At 47.6% G+C, this 12,280-nt stretch overlaps 1 protein-coding gene across 1 annotated transcript in view; it reads right to left on the bottom strand.

Annotated features, from left to right (window-relative positions):
• The window catches only part of pcdh15b (protocadherin-related 15b), a 1,866,923-nt gene that overhangs the window by 1,351,733 nt on the left and 502,910 nt on the right, over positions 1 to 12,280 (bottom strand). The gene's annotated exons all lie outside the window — the stretch shown is intronic.

The raw sequence follows: 12,280 nt of genomic DNA, 5'->3' as shown, positions 1-12,280 counted from the left end.
TCAGGCCTCGCCTCACCGCCCGACCTCAGGCCTCGCCTCACCGCCCGATCTCAGGCCTCGCCTCACCGCCCGATCTCAGGCCTCGCCTCACCGCCCGACCTGAGGCCTCGCCTCACCGCCCGATCTCAGGCCTCGCCTCACCGCCCGACCTCAGGCCTCGCCTCACCGCCCGACCTCAGGTCTCGCCTCACCGCCCGACCTCAGGTCTCGCCTCACCGCCCGACCTCAGGTCTCGCCTCACCGCCCGACCTCAGGCCTCGCCTCACCGCCCGACCTCAGGTCTCGCCTCACCGCCCGACCTCAGGTCTCGCCTCACCGCCCGACCTCAGGTCTCGCCTCACCGCCCGACCTCAGGTCTCGCCTCACCGCCCGACCTCAGGCCTCGCCTCACCGCCCGACCTCAGGTCTCGCCTCACCGCCCGACCTCAGGCCTCGCCCCACCGCCCGATCTCAGGCCTCGCCTCACCGCCCGACCTCAGGTCTCGCCTCACCGCCCGACCTCAGGTCTCGCCTCACCGCCCGACCTCAGGCCTCGCCCCACCGCCCGACCTCAGGCCTCGCCTCACTGCCCGACCTCAGGTCTCACCGCCTGACCTCAGGTCTCGCCTCACCGCCCGACCTCAGGCCTCGCCTCACCGCCCGACCTCAGGTCTCACCGCCTGACCTCAGGTCTCGCCTCACCGCCCGACCTCAGGCCTCGCCTCACCGCCCGACCTCAGGCCTCGCCTCACCGCCCGACCTCAGGCCTCGCCTCACCGCCCAACCTCAGGCCTCGCCTCACCGCCCGACCTCGAGCCTCGTCTCACCGCCGCCCGACCTCAGGTCTCGCCTCACTGCCGCCCAACCTCGGGCCTCGCCTCACCGCCCGACCTCAGGCCTTGCCTCACCGCCCGACCTCAGGCCTCATCGCCGCCCGACCTCAGGTCTCGCCTCACCGCCGCCCGACCTCGGGCCTCGCCGTCACCCGACCTCGTGCCTCACCTCCGCTGCCCAACCTCAGGCCTCGCCTCACCGCCGACGCCTGACCTCGGGCCTCGCCTCCCTGATGCTGCCCAATCTTGGGGCCTCCTTGCTGGCCCACCCGAACACCTCGGAGCCTCCTAGCCGGCCCGCCTGAACGCCTCCTCTGCGATGGGGCCACCCAACCAACTCCTCTTCAGTGGGGCCCCGCCCGAACTCCTCCACGGCGCCAAACCCTGCCCAAACTCCGCCACAGCGGCGGGGCCCGCCTGAACACCTCATCGCCCCATGACCCGAACAGCTCTTTGGCGACCACCCAGCCACCCAACTTTCTGACATTGCGAAATCCGAAAATACCCAAACCTGGGCTCAGGTGTTTCCGGGTTCGTTACGTCAGAACGACGTTCCAAAATCCGGCAAAATGTAAAATTCGGAATGGCCTCGGTCCCGAGGGTTCCGGATTTGGGACGCTGCACCTGTAGTAGTATGAGGAGTATTACGATAAGTAATTCGAACATTTGCCAGTTTGTGGTCAAACTACACCCGTTTCCTAGGATTTGGATCCAACATTTGCTTGATGAGGGCACGTTTTACAATTTGTACAATACGCTCTGCTGCACCATTTAAAGTTGGGTGGTACAGTGGAACTTTGGTATGTTTCACACCATTTCTGCTCATGAACCGTGCAAATTCCTCTGAACAAAATTGCGGCCCATTATCAGACACAATTTCTTCTGGGAGGTCATATGAAGAAAACCAATTTTGCAAATTGTCTAGTGTTTTACTTGTTATTTTCTGCATCGGAAACACCTCTACCCACTTCAAATGACTATCAATCACAATGAACAATTATTGTCCTTGTAGCTCAGCAAAATCTGTAAGTAACCTTTGCCACACCCTGGGAGGCTATTTCCATGGCTGTAATGGTACTGATAGTGGTCTCTTGCTTATCGATTGACATGTTGTACACTAACTAACGATGTACTCAATATCTTTATCTAAACCTGACTACCATAAGTAACTGCGTGCAAAATTCCTGGTCAGGCACATTCCCAGGTGCTGGTCATGAAGATCTCCTAATAATTTGGATCTGAACTTATTCGGAATTACTACTGTTACACCCCACATGATACAATCTTTATCCACTGACAATTCATTCCTAGGAATGAAATATGGATGAATATCCTCCTCTGATACCTGGTTTGGCCAGCCATTTGCTATGTAATCATACACCTTTGACATAACTGGGCCACGTTTGGTTGCTCTACCAATCTCTTCAGCTGTGACTGGCAGTTCATCAATGTATTAAAAATAGAAAACTTCTTCTACCTTAGAGGTAATGTTCTCAGATTCTAATCTTTTGAGTTCTTGTTCAACTTTCTCCTTGAGCGTGTACGGTATGGGACGTGGCTTGCAGTAAACATAAGAACATAAGAAATAGGAGCAGGAGTAGGCCATACGGCCCCTCGAGCCTGCTCTGCCATTTAATATGATCATGGCTGATCCGATCATGGATTCAGGAGCACTTCCCTGCCCACTCCCCATAACCCCTTATTTCCTTATTGGTTAAGAAACTGTCTACCTCTGTCTTAAATTTATTCAATGTCCCAGTTTCCACAGCTCTCTGAGGCAGCGAATTCCACAGATTCACAGCCCTCTGAGAGAAGAAATTCCTCCTCATCTCAGTTTTAAATCAGTGGCCCCATTCTAAGATTATGCCCCCTAGTTCCAGTCTCCCTCATGAGAGGAAACATCCTCTCTGGATCTACCTTGTCGAGCCCCCTCAGTATTTTATACATTTCAATAAGATCACCTCTCATTCTTCTAAACTCCAATGAGTATAGGCCCAACCTACTAAATCTTTCTTCATAAGTCAACCCTTTCATCTCAGGAATCAACCTTGTGAACCTTCTGTGAACTGTCTCCAATGCAAGTATATCCTTTCTTAAATATGGAAACCAAAACTGTACGCAGTATTCCAGGTGTGGCCTCACCAATACCCTGTATAACTGTAGCAGGACTTCCCTGCTTTTATACTCCATCCCCTTTGCAATAAAGGCCAAGATTCCATTGGCCTTCCTGATCGCTTGCTGTCCCTGCACATTAACATTTTGTGTTTTATGCACAAGTGCCCCCAGGTCCTGCTGTACTGCAGCACTTTGCAATTTTTCTCTATTTAATAACTTGCTCTTTGATTTTTTTCCTGCCAAAGTGCATGACCTCACACTTTGCAACATTATACTCCATCTGCCAAATTTTTGCCCATTATGTCCTTTTGCAGATTTTTTGTGTCCTCTTCACACATTGCTTTTCCTCCCATCTTTGTATCGTCAGCAAACTCGGCTACGTTACACTCGGTCCCTTCATCCAAGTCGTTGATATAGATTATAAATAGTTGGGGTCCCAGCACTGATCCATGCGGCACCCCACTAGTTACTGATTAACAAAAAACAGAGTTGAGATAAATGGTCCATTCTCAGGTTGGCAGTTAGCCAATCCTCTATCCATGCTAATATATTACCCCCAACCCCGTGAACTTTAATCTTGTGCAGTAACCTTTTACCTGGCATCTTGTCCAATGCCTTCTGGAAGTCCAAATACACCACATCCACTGGTTCCCCTTTAGCCACCCTGTTCGTTACATCCTCAAAGAATTCCAGCAAATTTGTCAAAAATGACTTCCCCTTCATAAATCCATGTTGACTCTGCCTGACCAAATTATGCTTTTCCAAATGTCCTGCTATTGCTTCTTTAAAAATGGTCTCCAACAATTTCCCAACCACAGATGTTAGGCTAACTGGTCTATTTGTCTTCCTCCTTTTTTTAAATAGGGGCATTACATTTGCAGTTTTCCAATGTGCAGGGACCTTCCCAGAATCCATGGAATTTCGGTAAATTGCAACCAGTGCATCCACTATCCCTGCCGCTACTTATCTTAAGTCTCTAGAATAAACCAGCCTCACATCCTTCTGCACTCTGCCACTCACCTTGAAGTCTTGGATTGAACTGCCTGTTTCATAGAACACCTTTGGATACTGCTGCATGAAATCATCTTTCGATGCAAATTTAGTTTCCGCATGAAAAATCTCATTCCAATCCAGCTTCAGTGATCCCAACCAATTTCAAGGGAGGCTTGTCTCCTGCCGTTACTATGAGAGGCAAGCTCTGAACTGAGCCTTGTATTTTACCAGTACGGTGATACGTCCTACAACAGGGATTTACTCTCCTGAGTAGCCTCGCAGCTCTATCTGCGATTTCTCCATCGGAAAATCACACAACTTGTCGAGATATAGCAATTCTGGTACTACTTCCATGAATGCACCCATGTCGATTTCCATGGGTATACTGGTTCCTGCAATGTCTATTTGGATGACAATATATCGCGAATCACTGTTAGATACCCTCGTGCGTCTGATGATGTGCACCTTCAGAACTTCCTCTTCCTGTTGCTTCTCTTCAATGCTATTTAGTATCTCGTGATTTCTACTTCTAGCATTCATCATCATCATAGGCAGTCCCTCGAAATCAAGGAAGACTTGCTTCCACTCTAAAAGTGAGTTCTTAGGTGACTGAACAGTCCAATACGGGAATTACAGTCTCTGTCACAGGTGGGACACAGTCCTTGAAGGAAAGGATAGGCAGGGAGACTGGTTTGCTGCATGCTCCTTCTGCTGCCTGTGCTTGCCTTCTGCGTGCTCTCGGCGAAGAGACTCGAGGTGCTCAGTGCCGTCCTGGATGCTCTTCCTCCACTTAGGGTGGTCTTTGGCCAGTGACTCCCAGGTGTTGGTGAGGATGTTGCTTTTTATCAAGGAGGCTTTGAGGGTGTCCTTGAAATGTTTCCTCTGCCCATCTGGGGCTCGCTGGCCATATAGGAGCTCTGAGTAGTGTGATTGCTTTGGGTCAGGCATGTGAACAATGTGGCCCGCCCAATGGAGCTGGTCGAGTGTGGTCAGTGCTTTGATGCTGGGGATGTTGGCCTGATCGAGGACGCGAACGTTGGTGCATCTGTCCTCCCAGAGGATCTGCAGGTCTTGCGGAGACATCATTGGTGGTATTTCTCCAGCGATTTGAGGTATCTACTGTATAAGGTCCACATCTCTGAGCCATACAGGAGGGTGTGTATCACTACAACCCTGTAGACCATGAGCTTGGTGCCAGATTTGAAGGCCTCATCTTTGAACACTCTCTTCCTTTGGTGGTTGAAGGCTGCACTGGCGCACTGGAGGTGGTGTTGAACCTCGTCCTCGAAGTCTACCCTTGCTGAAGATCGGCTCCCGAGGCATGGAAAGTGGTCCACGTTGTCCAGGGCCATGCCGTGGATCTTGATGACTAGGGGGCAGTGCTGCGTGGCGGGGTCAGGTTGGTGGAGGTCCTTTGTCTTAGAGATGTTTAGTGTAAGCATGCTTTCGTACGCCTTGGTGAATATGTTGACTCGGTCCTGGAGTTCAGTCTCTGAATGTGCACAGACGCAAGTGTCGTCCGCGTACTGTAGTTCGACGACAGAGGTTGGAACGGTCTTGGATGTTGTCAGGAGAAGACAAAGGTTGAACAGGTTCTCACTGGTTCTGTAGTTTAGTTCCACTCCAGCTTGTTGAGTATGAGGTGGAACATTGCAACAAGGAAGATCGAAAAGAGGGTTGGCGCGATGACGCAGCCCTGCTCGACTCCAGTCCGGACTTGGATTGGATCTGTGGTGGATCCGTCGGTCAGGATCACGGCCTGCATGTCGTCGTGGAGCAGGCGGAGGATGGTGACAAACTTTTGGGGTCGATCGAAACGGAGGAGGACGCTCCATAGTCCCTCGTGGTTGACAGTGTCAAAGGCCTTTGTAAGGTCAAAGAAGGCCCTGTACAAGGGTTGGTGCTGTTCCCTGCATTTCTCTTACAGTTGTCGCACCGTAAAGATAATGTCTGTTGTACCCCGTAGGAGACGAAATCCATACTGTGACTCCGGGAGGAGCTCCTCAGCCACAGAAGTTGGTTTACTCTTCAGTTGGCACCCCTTCACAAGATGTCCAGTTTTTTTGCAGAAGAAACACTCTGCCTTCACATATGGACATCTTGAGCAATGTGTTGTCCCAGACACTGATATCATGACTTCGTTGCGCTGTTACCTTGGCCAGTTGCTGAGGCCTTGGGACCCAACTGCCTTTTACTTGTAACCTGCAGGCAATGCACCTCGGTTGTCTGTTGACTGGAAATGGTGTGAAATTCTCGGGGGTATTGATAGGCCATTTCCATCGACATAGCTGTCTGACGAGCTAAATCAAGTTTGGGGTCGTCATCAACTTTCTTCCAATTACTTCATTTTTCATCCCACAAACAAAGCAGTCACGCAATGCTCCGGAAAGTTTCCAAAATGACAGTGAATGGATAGCTTCTTTAAAGCTACAATGTACTCACTGATACCCTTGTAAGTTAATTGAATTTGTGTTCCAAAACGATAACTTTCACCAATTTCCAGGGGCTCAGGACTGTAGTGCTGTTGTAATTTGGTTCGAATCTCCTGTCAGTGGCATGTCCTTTGGCTTGAGAGGAACAAGCACATTTTTCAAGGTCTCATACACCTCACGGCCTGCCTCAGTCAAGAAAATAGCCCGTTTTCTTTCTAAAACCATCTGGTTACGGATTTCATCATCGGGGACTTCGACAATCCTATTCGTGGTGGAAACATGTCAAGCTGTTCCACATATGCTCTGAAAGTCTCTCGGTCATGATGGAACTCTCTGAAGTGCCCTAATATTCCGATAGGTGCGGCCATCTGGACTCTGGCAATGTCAACAGTTCAGCCAAGTGTGCCTGAAATTTACCTTAGATTTATAGCTGTTCTTCAAAACAAAGAACCTCTCAAAGTCCCTTTGTCAGTAGGATTTGTCAGGATCATCCACCAACAAAAATATCAGCTAGGGAATCCAAATCCTATCCAATGTCGCCAATATGTGATATATTCTTACGACATTACTATCAAACACACTCTACAAGATGGCTCTTAATACAGAAAGTGTCATCATGTGATCTTGCCACAGGATCCTTTATTATTTACATCAGTAGTTGCAGTACATCAGTAGTCCACTAGGTGGAACAGTAGTCTACTAGGGGGAGCTCTGTTACACTTCTCCCTCCTAATGAAAAAGTAATCATAACAAAATAATCATTATACATAACTTGCATGGTTATACACAACAAACGATATGCACGCATGTTTCCATATTTACACTAGATGTAGCTCTAAACCACCCGTCACAGGATGTACAGCTCTGCACCAGCACAGATACTCACACTTCAGTGGGTTCACCAATAGAGTTAGTTGAGCTTTCACCTGGTGATTCACACCTCACAATGAGCATGAGCAGGCACTAATTACAGAGACAGTGTGGAGAGTCCACATTGGGGGACACAATCCTCCTCAAGCTCTGCTCAGCTGGACATAGATGCTGAACCCCGGGGGCTTTGTTGAGAAGGAGAATGCTAGAGGTACATCAGCCACTTAGCCAGGTATTGCTAGATGTGCCATGCACACTCTACACAATAACGGCAAGAATGTTTACCATGGAGAGAATTGCCACCACCATGGAGGTTCAAGCAAGGCTCTCAAATGAGTCTGTGGTGACTTTAGATGCCAACTTGTCTGCTGCCTTAAAGAGGATGATAGATATCTTATCCCTAGCTTTATAATGCATCACAGACCTCCATCAAACTGGTCTGCAGCAGCGTAGTAGGAGTGCTCTGGTGCTGGACCAGGAGAGGGATGATGTCAAAAGTGGCCATGGAAGTGGGAACTCCACTCAAAGCGCTCCCACTTCCCACCATTGCACAGCCCCTACCTCATCCCTCTGTCTCGGCTCCCGATGGCTGACTCTGACACTGCACAGGTGCTGGTGGAGCAGTCTTTGGCGGGGCCCTACAGGCTCTGTAAGAAATCATGAATCCGAAGAAATTGCGAATTATAAAAGAAATAATGGTTTTATAAAAGAAAAACTTGTGCCAGCTCAGCAGACACAGACAGCTAAGGTTAAGATAGAAAAAACAGGCCTTCATGGCCTAGCTATGGTGATAAGGGGTTCAGCAAGGAGCCTTAAAGATAAACAAGCTGCTTCTTGAAAGGGCGAGAGGCAGAGAATCAGACAGAGATAAGGAAGAAAATGACCTCCATAGGTACCCTTTCCCCTGTGTTGAGACAATTGACTGGGTAAAAACTGATTGATGCAAGGTATCCACCGGCCCACCGAAATAAGGTATAAAAACAGGCAACCGAGAGAAACAGGCAGACTGAGGAGTTTCCTCAAGGTGGATCTCATGCGGGCTTCAGCCTAACACCTTGGTCAAGCTCAAACCTCTGAGGTGGACCTCCCCCCATGCTGGCTGCTGCCTAACACCTCCGCCAGCTCGGGAGCTGTTCAGAGACGACCGCTCTGCCTCAACATCCGTCCGAACTGTTCCACGCCGTAAATCATTCTCATCTGTCACGGGTTATATGTCTATTATATTTATTTTAATCACGTGTTTTATTTGAATATGTTTCTCTGCTGCTCGTTAATAAAATGCCTTATGACTCCTAAGACCATTTGGGTAACTGTGTGTGACCTGTGATCCAAATCTTACAGTGGTGTCAGAAGTGGGATTCACATTGTTGGGTTGTATGATTCCGGTTAGTGATGGACTGGAGAAACGTAGTCAACTGTGCGTGATCGTCGCTTAGACCTAGTAGTTAACTCCCTGAAAGAAGGGAGTGGGAAAGACCATGTTAAAAGGTAAAAACAGAAATACGATGGCATTGGCATATCACGGGGAACTGTTAATAGGCAGCCTGACAAAAAAGATCGGCGCATCTGCGGCAACAGATATTCAAATATTTCTAGAAGATAGTAACGGTGACTATGATTACATTCTTGTCAGATTCTCTGAGGATGTCCGGAAAAGCAAAGTTAAGCTGAAAAAAGGCCAGGATAAGTTAGCTTATGGAGCACACTTGTTAAATGAGAAAATTAAAAAGTTATAAGAGCAGATAGACAAACTGAAAAAACAAAATTACGGTTGGCAGGAAAACATTTCTGACCTTTGCAACCAGGTACGCTGGGAGCAAAAAGGATATGACAAACCACATTGTACACAAAAGAAACGAGATCAAATACTAGACCAAAATATTGAACTACAGGCAGAACATACCAGGTTGAGCGAGGAGTTAGAAGATGCAAGGTGCACTCTAAGGGAACTAAATCGGCACCAAACCATATGTCAGTCCTGCCATCCCAGGAATCAGTCTGGTGAATCTTCGCTGCACTCCCTCAATAGCAAGAACGTCCTTCCTCAGATTAGGAGACCAAAACTGAACACAATATTCAAGGTGAGGGCTCACCAAAGCCCTGTACAAGTGCAGTAAGACCTCCCTGCCCCTAAACTCAAATCCCCTAGCTATGAAGGCCAACAAACCATTTGCCTTCTTCACCGCCTGCTGTACCTGCATGCCATCTTTCAATGACTGATGTACCACGACACCCAGGTCTTGTTGCACCTCCCCTTTTCCTAATCTGCTGCCATTCAGATAATATTCTGCCTTCGTGTTTTTGCCACCAAAGTGGATAACCTCACATTTATCCACAGTGTGGGCGGGGGTTAAGATGACAGAGGATGGGGGCTTTGTGTCGTGTTCTTGATGTGCCCCAACCATTTTCACTTGTCTGAATTCAGACACGGGAAGGCTGCTCTCCTGAAAGGAGCGGGGCCTCATTTAAATGTAAGTGTAGTGTCTAAATTATGTAATCGGAGCACACGTACCATTTTAACCATGTGTCTGACTGTAGCCCGTACATTCTCCAACCCACTAGCACCAGGGATCCAGACCACAGAAGGCCTAAGTGAGTGATCTACTTAAAATTTCCTGTGGGCCAGGAGAAGGAGTGCATCTCGTGATCATGACTTTCCCCGATCGTGGATGTTGTGTATGCAGACTATAGATGTGCTCTCTGTGTAGACACTGTGTATATACATGCTGGCACCACTAGAGGGTGCAACAGGGTTTCCTGCCCTGGTGGCAGGGGCTGCATAAAATGCTGCTCACCATGCTTGTGCCTCACTCTGGAGTTAGGAATAAAGGACCAAGGTCACTACAGTTTGAGTACAACACATTGCCTCGTGGAGTCATTCACAGTCTAAGGATAAGGGGTAAGCCATTTAGGACCGAGATGAGGAGAAACCTCTTCACCCAGAGAGTGGTGAACCTGTGGAATTCTCTACCACAGAAAGTTGTTGAGGCCAATTCACTAAATATATTCAAAAAGGAGTTAGATGTCGTCCTTACTACTAGGGGGATCAAGGGGTATGGCGAGAAAGCAGGAATGGGGTACTGAAGTTGCATGTTCAGCCATGAACTCCGTGAATGGCGGTACAGGCTCGAAGGGCCAAATGGCCTACTCCTGCACCTATTTTCTATGTTTCTATGTTTCTATAAGCACACTACTGACATAATATTGGACATGCTGACCTAAGCACCACCCCCAACACCCGCCATCCCCTCCCCTCCAATCTGTACTTACTGTGCTGGGGTCAGTTTCCATTGATCTCCAGCAGCGGACTACTCCACACGACTTCCCCAGCAAATTTGACTCCCGCCCATCGGTGATCACGTCATTCCGGCTGGCTGCGGGCGGGAGTCAGTGAGGCCTGGGAGTCAACTGGGACCTGGGAGATAAAGATTTCCCAGGCCTCATGCCCGGGGGGGGCAATCGGGGAAGTTGCTTTGGATAAGGATCTGAAAAGGATGCTAAAATCTGAACTTCTAGAACACTCCCAGCAGACTTCCCCCGGCATTGGTTGTAATGTTGAGCTGCCAACCTGGCCTGTGCCTTTAAGGTCCACTGCTCCATGTCGACAAATCCAACTAATTCCAGCTACACATAAACTGCTGAGGTTAATCAAAGGGTAGTTATGTTTATAAATATCAGACTCCAGGCCAATGACTAGCTTCTTTTATATAAAAAAAAAAGAGATTGCTTTGCATCTACAAGCAAGTGTGACCTCTGATGCATGATGAATGCATATTAGATGTAGGTCTTTTTATACACTAGTAAATCTCTGGTGACATTGTACACAGTTGAAATATTTTAATGGAGATCAGTAATAATGAATGGTTGTCTTTTGATATCAGCTGTCCCTCCAGATGTTGTTCACAAGTGGGAAATAAAATGATGCTCATGGAAACACCCACACATGTGTGTATTTACAACATGATGTCTGCCTGTTCTAGTAGTTCAGATGCATGAAAAATAACACATGGTAGTCGACTGAGTATTTTAATTAATAATTTTCAGTGTCGGACCAATAAATTATATATAGTCTTTTCCTCGGTAGATAGCTTGGAGACCACCAAAACATTTGCACAGCAACAGAATGTATTATACAATAATACAGCAGCCATTTGAAAGTGATAAATGAGGTGGGAAAGTTAATAGCCTGGATTCACGGAGAGGTGGCATTTTAATTAAATTCATTTTACCTTTGCAGAACTCTTGCAAAACTACCAAAAACACATGTAAAGCAGTAAAAACTGTCATATAGGAACACAGCCACCGGATGAAGTCAAGAGCTGGAAAACATGGTAACCCAAAATCAGATGACTCACATGTGGTCAGGCAGGTGTTTTAACTAATTACTTTGAGCCTTTGTGGTGGCAATTATCACTAAAATGTGAAAAGAATCAACGAAAGGGCCGTTAAGTTAACAAAATAAATACCTATATTGATTTTTTTCTGATGGGTTGAACAGTGATGGTGGTTGAGGAACGACCTAGGGAATCGGGACCTGGGGGACCAAGGTCATGTGGTCAGAATCTACCAATCAGAAGCAAATAAATCTCGTGGCACTCAGGACTGGGAGTACCAGGCTGCAATTACAATTATCCAATGTGAGCTTAATTGAAGAAAGGATTAATTTTGAGTAAGACTTGAAGTGACAGAGAGAGGTCTGACAGGAAGTGCACACTATAGGCAAGATTTTTTTAATATACCACTCGTGAATCTCCCATTGGTATTGCTTCTGGTGAGTTAGAAGATGCACAGTTTCATCTCATGTAATGTATTACATATTCTCAGAGCGATTGAACTATTGACTAAATTAAAATGCATTTATATTAAAGTGTATTGTGGGACTGTTAGTGGTATTTCAAGGTTCAAATTCCTTGATTATGGGCATATTTATGGATATGATTTCCTATGATTTTTTGCTGTAACTGAGGCAGATGAAGTTAGAAAATGGGTTGAGAATGCATGCTGCCAAGTCCCCCGCCCATTTTTAAGTGCTTAATTTCTCACAGGCAAGGCTGAAGA

The sequence above is a fragment of the Pristiophorus japonicus genome, chromosome 3, assembly GCF_044704955.1.
Source record: "Pristiophorus japonicus isolate sPriJap1 chromosome 3, sPriJap1.hap1, whole genome shotgun sequence".
NCBI lineage: Eukaryota > Metazoa > Chordata > Chondrichthyes > Pristiophoridae > Pristiophorus > Pristiophorus japonicus.
Note: the sequence above shows the minus strand (reverse complement) of the source record. Positions and strands in the feature narration are given on the sequence as shown.